Source organism: Aotus nancymaae, unplaced genomic scaffold (assembly GCF_030222135.1).
Source record: "Aotus nancymaae isolate 86718 unplaced genomic scaffold, 86718_ANA_hifiasm-v0.15.2.pri h1tg000009l, whole genome shotgun sequence".
Lineage (NCBI taxonomy): Eukaryota > Metazoa > Chordata > Mammalia > Primates > Aotidae > Aotus > Aotus nancymaae.
Window position 1 is genome coordinate 16,738,757 of NW_026988420.1, and position 20,500 is coordinate 16,759,256.

General features: G+C 39.7%; 1 long non-coding RNA gene across 2 annotated transcripts in view; it reads right to left on the reverse strand.

Annotated features, from left to right (window-relative positions):
• Positions 1-2,531: 2,531 nt before the first annotated feature.
• LOC135273862 (uncharacterized) overlaps positions 2,532-20,500 on the reverse strand; it is a 56,478-nt gene continuing 38,509 nt past the window's right edge. The window contains exons 2-3 of one of the 2 annotated variants that reach the window (XR_010341652.1): positions 9,427-9,501; positions 2,532-5,245 (exon numbers count right to left, since the gene is read on the reverse strand). This is a non-coding gene — a long non-coding RNA (uncharacterized LOC135273862). Of the gene's footprint in view, positions 5,246-8,328; positions 9,502-20,500 lie in introns of both variants that reach the window. The other variant, XR_010341651.1, reaches the window with a different exon arrangement.

The following is a 20,500-nucleotide window of genomic DNA, read 5'->3' on the forward strand; positions in this document are numbered from 1 at the left end:
AAGCTGGGAGGATATAATGAGCATAGAAGAACACTACAAAGCTCAATATTCTCACCAAAATTCAGTCTACCTTCTTACATAAATTTTTCAACAAAATCGATAGCTTAGCTAGCCTGATCAAGAAAAAAAGAACTCAAAAATATGATAAATAACCTAAGTAAATAACAACAACAAAAACCCACATCCTAAGATAATCTAGTAAAGATTATGAAAAACCAACAGCTAATATTTAACTTAGTGGTGAAAGTCTTAAAGCTTTTCTTCTAAGATGAGGAACAAGACAAGGATGCCTGCTCTTGCTTTCTCTATTCAACATTGTACTGGAGGTTCTAGCCAGGATAATTAGACAAAAACAAAACAAAAAGAAAAAGCATTTAGATTAAAATGGAAAATGTGAAACTATTTTTTCTAGATAAATAATCTTGTATATAGAAAATCTAAGGAATCCGTAACAATAACAACAAACCTCCTGGAGGTAACAATTGAGTTCACAGAAGGTATAAGATCAATGTGCAAAAATCGGTTATATTTAGAAACACTAGCAATGAGTAGCCTGAAAATGAAATTAAGAAATTTTATTTACAATAGCATTAAAAAACGAAATAAGGGCCGAGCGTGGTGTGGTGGCTCACGCCTGTAATCCCAGCACTTTGGGAGGCTGACAAGGGCAGATCACAAGGTCAGGAGTTCAGGACCAGACTGGCCAACATGGTGAAACCCCGTTTCTACTAAAAAAAATACAAAAATTAGCTGGGCATGGTGGCTCATGCCTGTAATCCCAGCCACTTGGGAGGCTGAGGTAGAAGAATTGCTGAACTGGGACCTGGGAGGCGGAGGTTGCAGTGAGCCAATATTGTGCCACTGTATTCCAGCCTGGGCTACAGAGTGAGACTCCATCTAAAAAAAAAAAAAAAAAAAAAAAGAGAATAAAACAAAAGAAATATAAGATACAAAACATTATTGAAAGTGATTAGTAAGACCTAAATAAATGGATATACATTCTGTATTCATTGAATGGAAGCCATTACTGTTAAGATGACAGTACTCCACAAATTGATCTACATATTCAGCTCAATTCCTATCAAAATCCTAGCTTCTCTTTTTGCAGAAATTGACTTGCTGATCCTAAAATTCATTTGAAAATGCAAGGGACTCTGAATTAACCAAAACAATCTTGAAGAAGAACAATGAAGTTGCAGAGTCTACACTTATTTCAAAATTTACTATAAAGCTATAGTGGTTAAAATTGTGTAGTACTAGAGTAAGGATAGAAATGTAGATCAATGGAACAGAATTGAGAGTCCAGAAGTAAATTCATACATTTAAGGTTAATTGATTTTCCACAACAATACCAAGACCATTCAGTGGAAAAGAATAGTCTCTTCAGCAAATGGTGCTGGGACAACTGGATATCCACATATAAATGAAGTTAGCTCTCTTCCTCACGTCCTACAGAACAATTAACCTCAAGTGGAAGAAATATCTAAATGTAAGATCCCAAACTGTACTCTAGACAAAAACATAGGTATAAATTTTTATGACGTTGAATTAGTAATGATTTTTTTTCCTCTCCTTTAATGTGGAACAGGAAAGCTAGAGGGGTTTAGACTTGTCTTACTGCTTTTCCCCTATGTCAGACAAGACCCTGTTAAGGCAGTTTTTCTTCTTTTTTGTAGGGGGATGAAGTCTCACTCTGTTGCCAGGCTGGAATGCAGTGGCGCTATCTTGGCTCACTGCTACCTCTGCCTCCTGGGTTCAAGCGATTCTCCTGCTTCAGCCTCCCAGTAGCTGGGACTACAGCACATGCCACCACGCCCAGCTAAGTTTTGTATTTTTAGTAGAGATGGGGTTTCACCAAAGGTAGTTCTTCTTTAGGGCAGTCCTTTCACACAGGGAATAGAATGCTCTGGGCATATTTCAAATGGTTGCTATACCCACTCACTCTATCCATCCCCCAGCTAGGGTATATTTTGAAATGGTTACCTTTCCCTTTTCCTTGTGTAAAAAGCCTGAGGAAATTTTCTTCAGCCTTCATTATGAGAACCTGGTAGTAGAATTTATGAAAGTATAAGGGGTCCCCAAGACGGGACTCCCAACAAGTTTTTAACTCTCAAGCTAGCCCACACTCAGCCACCAGTAATTTATTACCACTTAAGTGTTCCTACCAGCACTTGTTGGTAAACAAGTGGCTTCTGCTTGTGATTTTCTGTAGTCACCCATCTCTCTAGTTTTTCAGGAAGTGGTTTGCCCTGTGACCTCTATTCTCTGATAGATCTAAGAAAAGTTGTTGATTTTCAGTTTGATTATCTTTTCTCTTGTTGTGAAGATGGGAGTGATGACTTCTAAGTTCTATACACGTTAGAGTGGGAACCAGAAGGCCTAAGCAACTTCTTAAGAAACTGCCAAACTGTTTTCCAAAGTGGATCTAGCATTTTATATTCCTGGCATTGTATGAGAGTTTCAGTTTCTCTCTCTCTGTGTCAACACGCCATCTTTCTAATTTTAGATATTTTAATAGATATCTAGTGGTTTCTTATTGTTTTAATCTGCATTTCTCCAGTAGCTAGTGATGACCATCTTTTCATTTGCTTATTTGCCAGTTGCAAATCTTTATTAGTGAAGTCTATGTTCACGTATTTTACCCATTTTTAAAAAGTTGGGTTGTTTTCTTACAACTGAAGTTTATTTTTTCTTGTAATCAAAATTTTAATTGACACATAATAAATTGTACATATTTATGAGGTACAATGTGATGTTTCAGTACATTTATACATTGTATCATGATCAAATCGTAGTAATTAGCATACCCATTGCCTTAAACATTTACCATTTCTTTGCTGTAAGAACATTCAAAATCCTCTCTTCTAGGTAGAATATGAGTGTATTTTAAATGTACAACTGTTTGTTTTCTTTTTCTCACAATCTTATAAAATGATAGCTTGAGTAAATGAAGTTTTTCCCCCAAGTCCTATCAACCTTGCCTGTTTTAGTGAAATTTAATACTGTCTAGAAAACACTGAGCCCTATAGTTACTCTCTCTTACCCACAAAGGAAGCTGAACACTTGATGTAAACTTCTTCATCAGAGTAAATAAGAAGAATCCCCTCCATTACATACAAAAGAAAAAATAACTGGAGAGATAGTCTCTGCTCTGAGGTTATTATTTCGGGGTCTTTGGTTTTGGCACATTCTCCCTCACCCCATGCCTTCTCCCTCATCTTTAATGAGTATCTGCATGTGTGGCAGAACAGCATGATTTTAAGTCTGCAGTCTTGGACCAAGCTTATTCTATTCCTCACTCTTTGAGAATCTTAAGAGCACCAGGATTGTTTGGGGTTGCCATGGACACAGAGTTCTTATCCCAGTACTCACTTGTTCTCAATATGAGCTAAGGTAAAGACCTAGAGGTGAGGGTCTCTGAGCAAGGGAGTCCCATCCCATCCTCTGCCCTATCTGTTGGCTAATGTTGTCCTCTCATCCTCATCAGGAGGATTAAAATCAGGTAAAGTTTTGGTCGGGGGGAACTAGATGGAGGTCTCTGGGGCCCAGAGACAGGAAAGTTTGCTTATACCAGAGCTGTGGAGATCACTAATTGACATTCCTTTCCCCTCCCAGAGTCCCCTTATCCTCATGGTGCAGGAGGACCATGGGTGTAGGGCCAAATAGCAGTAACCTTGTTACTTGCCAGGAATGGGGTAAAGATTTGATTTAACAAGCTTAGTTTTGGGAAATTAAAAATAAAAAAGGAAAAAAGGAAAAGCCATAATACTGAAAGGCAGCAGGAGATGAAACTGCTAACAGGATCTTGAATAAATTTCTCTTAGAGAAAACTGTATGGATGACATGGGACCTGAGACTTGTGTCATTTTCGCAGCTGAGCTGACCCCAGGCTTTTTGAACGGCAGTGGCCCCTGAAGCAGTCTGACCTACAGGTAAGCAGGTCCAGGGCTTATAGGGAAAAACTCCCAGAAATCCAGCTCTGTCTTGGGTTTCCCTAGTTCACGTCCAAAGATGTGCTAGGGTCACATCTCTGGAGCGTAAGGTGGTAGACTGAGAATTTTGATATTTATAGTCCTACTGCACATGAGCTGGTGTAACCCGGAAGGTATGGAATTTGCTGCTGTCTGTGACCCAGCAAATAGAAACAGAAAAATAATTAGATAGGAAAATAATAGAAATAGAAAAAAAATTTAAAATAAAAAGCCTCACTCAATGCCTGTTAATGTTCTTAAAAATGGGACATTTTAGGCAGCGTGATAATATGCATCTACTGGTTGCTTTAATCTTTCCCATAGGGGAGGCTGGTTGTCCTAATGGTGAATGCTGTGTTCAAAGATGGCGAGCTAGTGTTTAGCTCAGGAAGCCACTCCACAGAGATGGCCACCAAAAGGGCTTCAGTGGTCCCATCTCAATTAACACCTGAAACATTGTTAATTATTACAGTGAAGGTCACCAATGGGTTTTTATTAGAGATTGGTGGCTTACAAAGCAGCATGATGGATGTTACAATTATATGACATTTTAAGATCTGTGAATAGCTCAAGTATTTTGGAGACAGCCCAACCTTTGCCTAAACAGGATAAATGAATATGAGTGTGGCCTTTAGTGTATACTTAGATATGACACCCAAGGCTTTGTTCCTCATATGGTCCTATCTCTAGGAAGGTTTAGGAAGATTTTGGCCTCTGGAATATTAGGAATCTGTTGAGAATGAACCTTTCATGCTTGGAGCACCTAAAGTTCAGAAAGCTTATGGAAGCTTACAAACTGTGCCTGCTTGCTACTGAATGTTTTGTTAAATGAATATCTGTATGTGTGGCAGATATGGAGACCTACTTTTCATTATAACGTGGTAGCATGATTATAAAGGTGTAGCTAACCTTCACCTAACTCAAACTTCTGTGGTTGTTACTATCTACCAAAAAGCACTTAAGAATTCTGCATGACCACATTAGTTTAGGAGAGTCTGCAATTCTCACCTTCCTTAGAAGGCAATTTAGCTATCTACTTATTCATGTCCCATGGGGGAAGTCATTCTGTGACCCCAAGCAGCTTATCAAAGTATTATTTCAGACTTCATGCAATACTCTCCCTGAAAAGAGTTCAGGTAACCTCTATGAATGTCTTGTGCCCTTTTTGGAGATTAGTGTCCCAAGGAACTTGCTCAGTGGTCCTGAATTGTCATCTGGATCTGAAGAGTAATTTGAGTGTCTTCCAGTTCTTTTCCTCAGTCAGTAGAAGATATCTGAAAAATCCAGTAATCATTCAATAAGGCTGTTTATGTCAGAAAGTCAAATTCTTACCTTTTTGATGTTCTGAACATTTTCCTGTTATGACTTACTAGTGTATTCTGCATAGACAATCCAGTTGTTCTTCCTGCCGAAAAGCAGGGGATACCTATAGATGCCTTTCTTTTTGTAAAAGATATTCTTTTTCCTGAGACCTAGATGAATTTCCATGAGCCATTCAAGGACATGAGAACACCCACTTAGAACTTGAAAGGTTCCTTTCATGGCCTTCAGACCAGGCTAAGGAGATTTGATAATCTGAACTCCAATACTCCTTTCCTCACAGGCTGAAAGAATAGCACAATATTAATGTCTATCTGCGCTTAAAGGTTTCAGCTATTGATCAGAGTCCAAAATTAGTTTGTGTAGGAGGACTTTTACTTAAAGACATAAAAAGATACCAATGAATATATTGTTTCCAAAATGTGTTTCTCACACATTTCCTTTGTGAGAAAGAGGTTCTATGGTCAAGTAAGTTCAGAAACCTCAGCACACTCTTAGAGAATCCCAGTTTTTATCGTCAGCAAAGAAATGTGTGCAATCAGTTTCTTCAACTTATTTAAACATTTGAAAAGTTAGCAAACTGTGGTTAAGAGCATTAATTCTTGAGTCTTGGAAGTGTGTTACTTCGATGAGAATGTTCATGTATTTGAAACTAAAAATACCTATCAGTTTATATTGCCACATACCGATTTTTATGGCATAATATATGGTGCAGAGGGCAAGCTGCTTAAAAAACAGTATTTGCAAAATGCTGAATATTCAGCATGGTTTACAAAGTGTATAGATGTGGAGTGTGTTTTGCATGTGTCTTAACTTGCAGATGAGGAAATGGAGTTGTAGAGAGATAAGTTAGCCAAGCCAGTGGTTTGGGTGCTAGGAAGTCTTGATTTTGTAAAATATAGCCTTATATATAAGTTAAAAAAATGAATCCAGACAAAAAGAAAAAAATCATTCTGAATATAAAATCTGCTTTCATTCAGTTCACAAAATCTTTTAAACATAATTTAGGCTATCCTTGACTTACCTACTTGTTTATTTTTCCTTCCAAGGATGACCAGGAACTAGCCATTGATATAGGAACATTCATTTTTCTGACATTTTCTTTCTTTTTTCTGTATTCTTTCACACACAGAAACACACACACACACACACACACACACACACACACACACCCCCCATCTCAGAAGTACTAGTGCTGTACCCTGAAATTGTTTTAGTTTTTGTCAAAATTCCTCTGATTTTACAAATTCCTCTGATTTTACTTTTTGTGTCCTGAAATACCGTCGAGATTAACATCCTGATTGCCTTCCAAAATATCTGACTTTATTTTTTGTATGTGTTTTTTACTCTCTGGTAGAATTATGGATTCATTAACAGCTTCTACCGTATGCTCTGACAACTATGGCCACAATGGGTGAGTTCACTGATCTAAGTGGTGAAAAATACTGGAAGCATCAATGGCAATAACAGCTTTCCATAAAAGACTATAAGCATCTTTAGGTAATGTTGTTTTTGAACCTAAGTGGAAAAAGTAAGATCAGGTCAGAAGAGGGACACTTGGCACTCAAAGATTATTTGTGACCCTTAGTAATTAGCAGCCAAAACCCTTAGGAAACTATCAGAATGCTTATGTATGAGACTCTATCAAGAGCGATCCAAGAGAGGAGAGAATCCTACTTGGAAAAAGAAGGTGGTAGCATTGGACAAGCAGCAGACGAGGCCTCAGCAGAAAGAAAGTGGTAAGAGACCCTGTATCTGTCCCTCACCCTTCAGTGCTGGTGTCCCAAACCCAAAGCTATCATCACATTGGATGGAGCTCTTGCCTCAGGTTTAGTCTCTTGATCCTATTTGAGAGGAAGCAAAGATACCTGTGACTCACGAAGAGCATGAAGGTGGTGGAGGGACTTGAGAATTAGGAAATCAAAATGGGCAAGAACAGTGTGTGCCTACAAATGGAACACAAATTCTAAGCAAATTTAAGTTCAATTTGATGTCACACATGATGATCAGGTTCAGTGATAGACTTTTTTGAGAGTCCTAAACAATTTTTATTACCAACACATAAAGACTGACTTCTTTCTACAGAAAAATGAAGTCCCAGGTGGCAAATAATAGCCTTACATGAGAATTTTTTAGACAACACATTGTAATTTGTAGTACCATCATAGCCAATTTGAACCAAAAAAAAAAAAAGGAGTTTATGAATTTATGTTGTTTCTTCCTATTTACCTTTTAATCCTTTTCCCTGATCCCAATGAATTGACATCAGAAATCTGTGCTGAAGTCAACAATGAAAGGTGATGTCATAGTATATATTGGAGATGGGAGGAATTCAGGTTTGTGAAATTCAGTCTCAGAATTATTCATGGGAAAATAATAGTTTTCTAGACACTCATTCTAAAATTCCTTCTAAAAAGTTAGGTCGTCAGTGAGCTAAGTCATATTTACCATATCTTTTAGATACAAAGAATTTTGTTGTTCAAATAAATTGGTCATATCACCACTCCATGTGGCAAATCTCTAATAATGCTTTTGCATTTGGTGTTTAAAGTGAAATACAGCAGCCTTACATAGAGCTTCATAATAAGCTTCATGTGCTAAAATATAATTGACACTTTCATGACTAATGCTGTTTGTGTTATACTCAGAAAGTTCTTTCCTAAGATTAAAAATATATTCACCAAATTTTTTTTTATATTTTGAATTAATTTTCTACATTTAAATAAAGCAAGTGCTAATGTTGTTATTACTCCCGTTTAACATCTCCCCAAATTAGTGTTTTATTCCATACACTTTATGAGATGCCAACTTAACAAGTCCCTTAATATGGCCTAAGGATGCTACAAAATAAAATGCTGGTGTGTTTGACAAAAGTGTTTCCTGGCTGGGTGCAGTGGCTCATGCCTGTAACCCCAACACTTTGAAAGGCTGAGATGGGCAGATCAGGAAGTCAGGAGTTTGAGACCAGCCTATCCAATATGGTGAAACCCTGTCTCTACTAAAAATACAAAAATTATCCGGGCATGGTGGCGCACACCTGTAGTCCCCAGCTAACTCAGGAGCCTGAGGCAGCAGAATCGCTTGAACCTGAGAGGCAGAGGTTGCAGAGCGTCGAGATCCGCCACTGCACTCCAGCCTGGGAGACAGAGAAAAACAAACTACATCTGAAAAACAAAAAAAAATGTTTCCTGTGCAGTTTATCTGTTTATCACTTGCAGATTTGAAGTTTACTAGGCATGTATGATATCTAAAAATTCATTTGAAGAATTACCATTTTCAGTGCAAAAAAAATGTTTAAAAGTGGGATATAGGAAGATGATGCAAAGATGCAATCTCCATACATTTCAATTTTTACCAGGAGGACTTAATAGAATGTCTAACAGCTACTTTTACATATTTGTGAAATGTCAACAGGGTGATTTAGTTAACAAAAAGTAGATTGTGAGATTAAAATGTCTATTGACTGTTGGGCAGGAAAGACAACTAGGATGAGTGAAAGTAGAAAAGGTGACTGGAGGTGATTGAGAATGAGAGGGACTTACAAACTAAAGTTGGACTGGAATTAAGAGCCCTACAAAAATGCTGTTATACATTAAGATAAAGATACAGTTACTTAATCCGGATGCATCGCTATGTTCACAGCCTATGATAGTCACTGTTAGTATATAAAACCTCATTTCTAATTTAAAATATGCCATCCCAGGTCAATTTAGTGATATACATACATGTGAATATTTAAAATGTAATCAGGGAATAACTCATAGAGTAACTGGAGCTAGTTGATGCAAAACATTAGAATTACACATCGTGTCTGACTCAACAATATTTGTCCTTTAGTCCTGAATCTGAATGCCATGGAGGGACTCATCATTGATAGAACCACCTCATCTGAATGCCCTGGAGGGACTCATCATTGATAGAACCACCAATAACATGTGAGTTATAAAAGATGAACACATGGCCAGGTGCAGTGGTTCATACCAGTAATCTGAGCACTTTTGAGAGGCTGAGGGGGGCAGATACCCTGAGGTCGGGAGTTTGAGACCAGCCTGGCAAACATGATGAAATCTCGTCTCTACTAAAAATACAACAATCCTAGCTACTTAAGAGGCTGAGGCAGGAGAATTCCTTGAACCTGTGAGGTGAAACTTGCAGTCAGCCGAGACGGTGCCACTGTACTCCAGCCTGGGCAGAAAGAGCAAAACACCATCTGAAACAAAAAAGAAAAAACAATAAACACACACACACACACACAGACAAAAAAGGGACGGAGAAAGAGATTGAGATTAGTGGGATTTACTCTCAGGAGTGTCCATGGCAATACAGAGTGTCTTTGACACAGTTTCTTTATCATCTCACTGTATCACATATAGGTAAATGTCCACACTTTTACAGTTGTTTAGGAAAAAAGAGTAACAGACTAGAGAGGGAGGCTTCAGTCTGTTACTATCTTGTCATCCATAGTTCATAGCAGTCAAAAATACCTTGGAGAGTCAGATTTTCTGTTTATGAGACATACTAGGGTGGGCCAAAGGAAGAGAGAATCCTATTTGGAGCAAGGAGGAGGAGGAAGTAGTCAGGGACCTGTGAAGCTCTCAGCAGAAAGGAACAGAGCTAACAGCCTTGGAGTCCTCCAGCCTCCAGAATTCTGCCACCATTGAGGCTGGTGCTCCAAACCTCAAATTACCATCATACTGGATTGTGCCTGTGTGTCAGACCTCTAGTTACTTGACTCCTTTTATAGGGCTGGGAAGACACCCATGCTGGGGGAAAGTAGCAGGTAATGAAGGACCTTTGAAACAGGGCATTCAGTGAAATAAGAGGGCTGACTACCTCCAAACAAAAGTTGAGTTTCAAATAACTGCCCTTGCAAAAGCTGTCACACATTGGGACTGAGGTCATAATAAAGAGGTTTACTTAAAGATGGAAGCATTACTGTTTTCCCCAGCCTAAGATGTTGGTTGCCATCATATATATCCTCATTTTTAATTTTAAAAAGAGACATTTCAGAACCAAACAGTGTTATACAAATGAATAGTCAGAAATTAACTGATTTATGTGTTGAGTAATGAAAGCTAGTTTTCCCAGAAAAGTAAATTTCGAATTGTGTCTCCTGTCTGACTGTATTCTTTTATCCTCCTCTAGTCTACTCACAGATGACTTGGCAGGAGCAAACAAGGAGGCAAACGTCGATGAAAGGTGAGTTATAATTAGATAAATAAACACACATGAATGCATAACTGTGCATAGAAGTATTCACACAGACAGGCACATAAACATATCCATGCATTCATCCTTGCATCCATCCATACACACTTCTCTCAGCACATGTCCACTAACAAACCCATGCACACAATGGAAACATACAACAAGGAAACAGATGGACATTTGTGGAGTTTATTGTGAGAAGCCCACATGGCCATAGAGAGTGGTTTCTAACAAGGTTTCCAATTCTTCTCACTGTAAACTTAGTAGGTAACATTCTATTCTTTTTAAATGGACTTGTATAAAAAGGAGCAGGTGCTAAGAGTGCTGGTTCTGCCTCTTCGTGTATTTGTCACCCTTAGTTCCTAGTAAGCAGCTTCTTAAAGGGCTCAGGTTTCCTGAGTTTGAGAGCCTTCCAGATTGGCACAAGGGAGGAGAGAATCCTATTCGCAACATGGAGGAGACAGCAGCCGACAAGGAGCAGTGAAACTCTGGGCAGAAAAGAACGCAGCTAATGGAACATGGACTTGTCCCTCACACTCAGAGCTCTGTGAACATAAGAGGTTGGTGCTAAAACACAAAAACAAGCACCCCACCTCACTGGATGCAGCCCTTCGTTAGGCCCTCAGCGACCTGTGTCTCATGGACAGGAAAGACTAGCATGATGAGTGAAAGGAAGGATGTGATGGAGAGATCCAGGAAGTGGATCCATTAGATGGGATTAGAGGGATGACTGCCTAGACAGTGGAGTTGAATTGAAAAGAAATTCATCCCCAAACGGCTGTCATGCATTGTTCAGCTTTAGTGGTAGAGAATTTTGGTAAAATCTTGAGTCAGTGAGTCTTGGATAGGTGTAAAATGTGTGCTGCAATCATATAAAGTATGATGTGTAGGGAAAATAGCATGGCAGCTTCCCAAGAACCCCAAGAACCAAATCCACACATGGAGTTTGTAAGGGTAAAGCAGTTTACAGGTGGAAGAGTAATTGGATGGCCAGCTGTGGTGCCTCATGCCTGTAGTCCCAGCAGTTTAGGAGGCTGAGGCTGGTGGATCATGTGGTCAGGAGTTTAAGACCAGTCTTGCCAACATGGTGAAACCCTGTCTCTGCTAAAAATACAAAAATTACCTGGGCATGGTGGTACGCACTTGTAGTCCCAGCTAGTTGGTAGTCTGAGGCAGTAGAATTGCTTGAGCTGGGAGGCAGAAGTTGCAGTGTCCGGATTGCGCCACTGCAGTCCAGCCTTGGTGACAGAGCTAGACTCTGTCTAAACAAAGGAAAACAAAACAAAAAAATGAAAGTGGGGATTCCAACAAGACGGCTGAATAGGAACAGCTGCAGAGTGCAGCTCCCAGCGAGAGAGACGCAGAAGGTGAATGACCTCCACATTTCCAACTGAGGTACCAGGTTCATTTCAATGGCACTGGTTGGACAGTGGGTGTAGCCCAAGGAGGGCAAACCATGGCAGGGTAGGGCACCACCTCACCCAAGAAGTGCAACTGACCAGAGAATCGGGGACTTCCCACCCCACCCCCAGCACTCTGGTTCAGATCCTACATGTTTCCCATGTCCTCTGCAACCCACAGACCCAGACCAGGAGATCTCCGTCAGGCTCAAAAGCACCACGAGTTACATAGATCTGAGTGGCAGTTCCGGCAGGCACTGCGGGTTGTCGGCACAGATCTGGGCAAATGTTTCAACTAGCAATGAGAGCACCTGTGGGATGGAGCTACCCTCTCCCCAGAAAGAGTGGCAGCTGAAAGCAGGGAGACAGGTGATACAGCTGGGTGGGTACCACCCCCACAAAGACCAGCAAACTGAAGCCCTCTCACTTGAGAGTTTTGCAGCCAGCACATCAGTTCGAGCTTGATCTGGGTCAACTGAGCTCTGTGTGGGGAAGGGCGTCTGCCATTGCTGAGGCGAGTCTAAACCTACCTGTGTAAATGAAAGCCAGAGGAAGCTTACACAGCAGCAGGACTGAGTCTGTGACAGCCCAGCAGCACCTCTGCAGGTAGACAAGGGACAGACTGCCTCCTCAAGTGGCTCCCTGACCCCTGTATAACTAAAAAGATGCCTTATACAGGAGGACTTTGGCTGTCACCTGTCGGGCACCCTTCCAGGACAAAGCTACCAGAGGAAAGATTAGGCAGCAATACTTGCTGTTCTGCAACCCTCATGGGTGATTCCCAGGCAAGCAAGGTCTAGAGTGGACCTCCAGCAGTCCCTCTAGCAGTGGGACCCAACTGTTAGAAGGAAAACTAAAAAAAACAAAAAGAAATAGCTTCAACATCAACAGAAAGGATGTCCACTCAGAGATCCCATCTGAAATCACCAACTTCAAAGATCAAACATAGATAAATCCATGAAGATGGGAAGAAACCAGTACAAAAAGGATGCAATCATCAAAGACCAGAACGCCTCTCCTTCTCCATGGGATCACGACTCCTCACCAGCAAGGGAACAAAACAGGATGGAGAATGAGTTTGACAAACTGCCAGAAGCAGGCTTCAGAAGGTGGGTAATAACAAACTTCTCTGAGCTAAAGGAAAATGTTCTAACCCAATGCAAAGAAACTAAAATCCTTGAAAAAAGGTTAGATGAAATGCTAACCAGAATAACCAGCTTAGAGAAGAACATAAACAACTTGATGGAGCTGAAAAACACAGCATGAGAACTTCGCGAAGCATACACAAGTTTCAATAGCCAAGCTGATCAAGCAGAAGAAAGGATATCAGAGATTGAAGATTAGCTCAATGAAATAAAATGAGAAGGCAAGATTAGAGAAAAAAGAGTGAAAAGAAATGAACAAATCCTCCAAGAAATATGGGATTATGTGAAAAGACATAATCTAGGCTTGATCAGTGTACCTGAATGTGACAGGGAGAATGAATCCAAGCTTGAAAACACTCTTTGGGATATTACCCAGGAGAACTTACCCAACCTAGCAAGGCAGGACAACATTCAAATCTAGGAAATACAGAGAACACCACAAAGATATTACTCAAGAAGGGCAACCCCAAGGCACATAATCGTCAGATTCACCAGGGTTGAAATGAAGGAAAAAATGCTAAGGGCAGCCAGAGAGAAAGGTCAGGTCACCCACAAAGGGAAGCCCATCAGACTCACAGTGGATCTCTCTGGAGAAATCCTACAAGCCAGAAGAGAGTGGGGGTCAGTATTCAACATCCTTAAAGAAAAGAACTTTCAACTCAGAATTTCATGTCCTGCCAAACTAAGCTTCATAAGTGAAAGAGAAATAAAGTCCTTATGGACAAGCAGTTGCTGAGAGATTTCATCACCACCATACCTGCCCTACAAGAGCTTCTGAAGGAAACACTAAACATGGAAAGGAACAACCAATACCAGCCACTGCAAAAATGTACCAAATGGTAAAGATGAACAATGCAATGAAGAAACTGTGTCAACTAATGGGCAAAATAACCAGCCATTAACAAAATGGCAGGATCAAATTCACACATGACAATATTAACATTAAATGTAAACAGCCTAAATGCCCCAATCAAAAGACACAGACTGGCAAACTTGATAAAAAGTAAAGATCCATCAGTGTGCTGTATTCAGGAGACCCATCTCACGTGCAAAGATACACACAGACTCAAAATAAAGGGATGGAGGAAGATTTACCAAGCAAATGGAGAGCAAAAAAAAAGCAGGGGTTGCAATCCTAGTTTTTGATAAAATGGACTCCAAACCAATAAAAATCAAAAGAGACAAGGGCATTACATAATGGTAAAAGGATCAATGTTACAAGCAGAGCTAACCATCCTAAATATATATGTACCAAATACAGGCGCACCCAGATACATAAAGCAAGTTCTTAATGACCTACAAAGAGACATAGCCTCCCACACAGTAACACTGGGAGACTTTAACACTCCACTGTCGATATTAGATCAATGAGACAGAAAATCAACAAGGATTTAAATGAAAGTTGCCAGGAAAAAAAAAAATCAACAAGGATATCCAGGATTTGAACACAGATCTGGACCAAGCAGACCTAACAGACATTTACAGAACTCCCCACCCCAAATCCACAGAATATACTTTCTTCTCAGCACCACATTGCACCTACTCTAAAACTGACCACATAATTGGAAGTAAATTACTCCTCAGCAAATGCAAAAGAATGGAAATCATAACAGTCTCTCAAACCACAGTGCAATCAAATTAGAACTCAGGATTAAGAAATGCACCCAAAACTGCACAACTACATGGAAATGGAACAACTTGCTCCTGAATGACGACTAGATAAACAATGAAATGAAGGCAGAAATAAAGATGTTCTTCAAAACCAATAAGAACAAAGACACAACATACCAGTCTGTGGGACACATTTAAAGCAGTGTCTAGAGGGAAATTTATAGCAATAAATGCCAGCATGAGAAGCAAGGAAAGATCTAAAATCAACACCCTATTGTGAAAATTGAAAATCAATAAATCCAGGAGCTGGGTTTTTGAAAATATTAACAAAATAGATTGCTAGCCAGACTAATAAAAAATAAAAGAGAGAAGAATCAAATAGATGCAATAATAAATGATTAAGGGGATATCACCACTGATTCCACAGAAATATAAACTACCATCCGAGATTACTACAAACAACTCTATGCACATAAACCAGTAAACCTGGAAGAAACTGATAAATTCCTGGACACTTACACCCTCCCAAGATTAAACCAGGAAGAAGTTGAATCCCTGAATAGACCAATAACAAGGTCTGAAGTTCAGGAGACTAATTAATAGCCTACCAACCAAAAAAATTCCAGGTCCAGACGGATTTACAGCTGAATTCTACATATGCAAAGAGAAGCTGGTACCACTCCTTCTGAAACTATTTCAAACAATACAAAAAGAGGAAATCCTCCCTAACCCATTTTATAAGACCAACATCATCCTGATACCAAAACCCAGCAGAGACACAACTAAAAAAGAAAACTTCAAGCCAATATCTATGATGAACATTGATGCAAAAATCTTCAACAAAGTACTGGCAAACTGAATGTAACAGCACATCAAAAAGATCCATCACAATCAAGTAGGCTTCATCCCAGGGATGCAAGGCTGGTTCAACATATGCAAATCTATAAACGTAATCTATCACATAAACAAAACCAAAGACAAAAACTACATGATCATCGCAATAGATGTAGAGAAGGCCTTTGACAAAATTCAACAGCCGTTTATTCTAAAAATTCTCAAAAAACTAGGTGCCAATGGAATATATCTCAAAATAATAAAAGCCATTTACAACAAACCCACAGCCAATATCATACTAAATGGGCAAAAACTGGAAACATTCCCTTTGAAAACTGGCACTAGACAAGGATGTCCTCTCTCACCACTCCTATTCAATATAGTATTGGAAGTTCTAGCCAGAGCAATTGGGCAAGAAAAAGAAATAACGGGTATTCAATTAGGAAAAGAGGAAGTCAAATTGTCTCTATTTGCAGATGACATGATTGTATATTTAGAAGACCCCATAGTCTCAGTCCAAAACCTCAAGCTAATAAGCAACTTCAGCAAAGTCTCAGGATACAAAATCAATGTACAGAAATCACAAGCATTCCTATACACCAATAACAGACTAACAGAGAGCCAAATCATGAGTAAACTCCCATTCACAATTGAAGAGAATAAAATACCTAGGAATACAACTGACAAAGGATGTGAAAGACCTCTTCAAGGAGAACTACAAACCACTGCTCAAGGAAATAGAGGACACAAACAGATGGAGAAACATTCCATGCTTCTGGTTAAGAAGAATCAATATCGTGAAAATGGCCATACTGCCCAAAGTAATTTATAGATTCAATGCTATCTCCATCAAGCTACCATTGACCTTCACAGAACTGGAAAAAAACACTTTAAACTTCATATGGAACCAAAAGAGAGCAGGCATAGCCAAGACAATCCTAAGCAAAAAGAACAAAGCTGGAGGCATCACACTCCCTAACTTAAACTATACTACAAGGATACAGTAACCAAAACAGCATGGTACTGGTACCAAAACAGAGATATAGACCAGTGGTACAGAACAGAGGCCTTGGAAATAACGCCAAATATCTACAACCATCTTATCTTTGACAAACTTGACAAAAACAAGCAATGGGGAAAGGATTCTCTGTTTAATAAATGGTGTTGGGAAAACTGGCTAGCCATGTGCAGAAAGCTGAAACTGGACTCCTTCCTTACACCTTACACTAAAATTAACTCCAGATGGATTAAAGGTTTAACCATAAGACCTAACACCATAAAAATCATAGAAGAAAACCTAGGCAAAACCATCGAGGACATAGGCATAGGCAAGGACTTCATGACTAAAACACCAAAAGCAATGGCAACAAAGGCCAAAATTGACAAATGGGATCTAATTAAACTTAACAGTTTCTGTACAGCAAAATAAACAATCATCAGAGTGAAGGAGCAACCAAGAGAATGGGAAAAAATTTTTGCAATCTACCCATCTGACAAAGGGCTAATATCCAGAATCTACAAAGAACTAAGCAGATTTACAAGAAAAAAACAAACCCATTCAAATGTGGGCAAAAGATTGAACAGACACTTTTCAAAAGAAGACATTTATGAGGCCAAGAAACATTTGAAAAAATGCTCATCCGGACTGGTCATTAGAGAAATGCAAATCAGAACCATATTGAGATACCATCTCACGCCAGTTAGAATGGTGATCATTAAAAAATCTGGAGACAACAGATGCTGGAAAGGATGTGGCAAAATAGGAACACTTTTACACTGTTGGTGGGAGCATAAATTAGTTCAACCATTGTGGAAGACAGTGTGGCGATTCCTCAAGGATCTAGAAATAGAAATTCCATTTGACCCAGCAATCCCATTACTGAGTATATACCCAAAGGATTCTAAATCATTCTATTATAAAGACACATGCACACGTGTTCAATGCGGCATTGTTTACAATAGCAATGACCTGGAACCAACCCAAATGCCCATCAGTGATAGACTGGATAAAGAAAATGTGGCACATATGTACCAGGGAATACTATGCAGCCATAAAAAAGGATCAGTTCATGTTATGGATGAATCTGGTAACCATCATTCTCAGCAAACTGACACAAGAACAGAAAACTAAACACTGCATATTCTCACCTATAGGCATGTGTTGAACAATGAGAACACATGGGCACAGGGAGGGGAATGCCACACACTGGGGTCTATTGGGGGGTGGGGGCTAGGGGAGGGACACTGGGGGGTGGGGGAGTTGGGGATGGATAACATTTGGAGAAATGCCTGATGTAGGTAACAGGGGGATGGAGACAGCAAACAACCATGGCATATATGTACCTATGCAACAGTCCTGCAAGATCTGCACATGTACCCCAGAACCTAAAGTACAATAAAAAAAAAAGTATTGGGAACTCTTTTTCACCGAAAACATTAAGTCTAGGAAGTTATATGTTGTGTTACTCTGTATGCTTTAAGTCCCTTGGCATTGCCCTGTGTGTGAATTGAGAGTATCTTCTAGTAGGCTGGCCAATGCAACATGTGATATAAAGGAATACAATTACACATGTATATATGCACATATGAACACACACATACGTGCATTCATACACAGATTGAGATTTGGGCTATTCACTGTCACGAGCATCCATGGGAACAAGGAATTCTCTCCAAAGTATTTCTCAAGTTTTCTCAGGATGAGCTTTGTATTGAATATTCTCTTGTTTTTTTGGATGGAGGAAGGAAAATGGGGAAGAACTCACAGAGGGAGGCTTTTATGTTAGTGTTTGTCACCTTTCATTTCTGTGGGAATGAGACTGTACTAGTAGTCTGGACCAAGGGAGAAGCGAATCCTGCTTGGAGCAAGGAGGAGACAGGAGTGGACAAAGAGCAGAGAAACCCCAGGAAAAAAAAAATACAGAGCTAATAACCCTGGAAGTATTTCACACCCTCCAGAGCACCACCATTATGTGAGGCTGACTCCCTTGGCCCATACCCATCACATGGGATGGATGGAGCCCTTGTTTGAGGCCACAGCTACTTGGATGTAACTCTTGGGCAGGAAAGACAACTAGGATGGGTGAAAAGTGAGGAGGTGATTGGAGGTGACTGAGAATGAGGAATTCAGATGGGATTACAAGAGGACAGACTTGAACAGTAAAGTTGAACTGGAATTAACTGCCCTCGCAAAAGGCTGTTAAACATTGAGGTGAAGATACAGTTACTTAATCTGGATGCATAGCTCTATTCACAGCCTAAGATATTCCCTGTTGGCATAGAAAACCTAATTTCTGATTAAAAAATGCCATCCCAAGTCAATTTAGTGATATTCAAACGTGAATATTTAAAGTGTAACCAAGGAATCACTCATACAGTAACTATAGCTATTTGATACAAAATACTAGAATTATACCTCATGTCTGACTCTGACCATATTTGTCCTTTAGTCCCAATTCGAATAACCTGCTGGAAGTCAACACTGATGAAACCACTGATGATATGTGAGTTACAAAGGATGTACACACAAAACAATGACAGAAAAAGAAATTGAGATTAGTGGGATTTACTCTCAGGAGTGTCCATGGCAATACAATGTGTCTTGGACACAGTTTCTTTATCTTCTCACTGTACCACCTATAGGTAAATATCTACATTTTTACAGTTGTTTTGGGAAAGAGAAACAGACCATAGAGGGAGGCTTTTGTCTGTTACTGTCTTGTCACCCTTAGTTTGTAGCAGTCAAATGCCTTGGAAACTCAGATTTTCTGTGTATGAGACATACTAGAGTGGGCCGAAGGAAGAGAGAATCCTGTTTGGAGAAAGGAGGAGGTAGGAGTAGTCAGGGACCTGTGAAGCCCTCAGCAGTGAGGAACAGAGCTAATAGCCTGGAGGTGTTCTCCACCCTCCAGACCTCTGCCACTATGGAGGCTGGTGCTCCAAACCTCAAATCATGTTCATATTGGATTGTGCCCCTGTGTCAGACCTCGAGTTAGTTGACTCTTTTTTGTGGGGCTAGGGAGACTACCATGGTGGGTGAAAGTAAGGAGGTAAGGAAGGCCTCTGAAACAGGACATTCAATGGAGTAAGAGGGCCTACTACCTAAAATTTGGAGTTGAGTTTGAAATAACTGCCACCATAAAGGCTCTCACACATTGGGACTGAGGTTGTAATAAAAAGGTTTACTTAAATTTGAAAGCATTACTATTTTCCACATCCTAACATGGTGGTAGCCATATAAATCCTGATTTCTAATTCAAAAAAGATATTTCAGATCCAAATAGTGCTATACACATGAATAGTCAGAAATTAACCAGTTTATGTGTAAAGAAAGCTAGTTTTTCAAGAAAAGTAAATTTTGAATTATGTCACCTGTCTGACTATATTCTTTTATCATCGTCTAGTCCACACACAAGTGAACTGACAGGAGAAACCCAGGAGACATTTATCTATGAAAGGTGAGTTATAAATAGATAAAGACATATGTATGCATAAGTGTGCACAGAAGTATACACACACACAGGCACATAATCAAACATCCATCCATCTATCTAGTTATCATCCATCCATCTATATACACTTCTCCCAACACACATACACAAACAAACCCATGCACACAATTGAATCATAAAACAAGGAGACAGATGGACATTTGTGGAATTTTCTCTCAGGAGTCTGCATGGCCATACAGAGTGTTTTTTAACAGAGTTTCCACATCCTCTCATTGTAGCATTTGTATATAACTTTGCATCCTTTTTTGATGGAGTTACATAAAGAGGAGCAAGTCATAGAAGAGTTGCTTCTTTCTGCTTGTGTATTTGTCATCCCTATTTCTTAGTAAGCAGTTTTTTAAGGGACTCAGAGTTCCTGAGTTCAATTGCCTACCAGAGTGTCTCAAGGGAGGAGAGAATCCTAGTTGCAACATGGAGGAGATAGCAACTGACAAGCAGTGAAGGCCTGGGCAGAAAGGAATGGAGCTAATGGAATAGGGACTTGTCTCTCACCCTCCAGA